Source organism: Wasmannia auropunctata, unplaced genomic scaffold (genome assembly GCF_000956235.1).
Source record: "Wasmannia auropunctata unplaced genomic scaffold, wasmannia.A_1.0 LD336099.1, whole genome shotgun sequence".
Lineage (NCBI taxonomy): Eukaryota > Metazoa > Arthropoda > Insecta > Hymenoptera > Formicidae > Wasmannia > Wasmannia auropunctata.
Genome location: NW_012026791.1, coordinates 1,776,449 through 1,776,890, shown reverse-complemented (window position 1 = coordinate 1,776,890; position 442 = coordinate 1,776,449).

Here is a 442-nt window from a genome sequence, read left to right as displayed (position 1 = left end):
GCCAGCCAGCCAGCCAGTCCCCTCCCCTTTCACACAAAACATATACACAACATATACATCTACGAACGGTGATCCCCCCCCCCGTCCTAGCATCCCACGGTCCTCCTCCTGCCTGGCGCATGATCATACTTCTATTATCGTTTAATAGACAATGACTTGCGGCACAGTCGTTTCTCGCTACTTCTGTCATACTATATCAATGAATCTTTAATGTCTGTGATAGCACTCTCACCGTTTATCATGACTTTATTTCGTTGTTCGCATATTCTGTAATACGTTCTCCAATGTCAGGACGTGTTTCTCTTGGACGCGGTTATACGTTATATCCAGTTCCAGAATCATGTCCTGATATTGGAGAACGTATTTCAAGAATTTGCGAACAACGAAATATCGTATGATACTTCGTATAATGTAACTGAGTCGACAAGGCACACAGGGGATA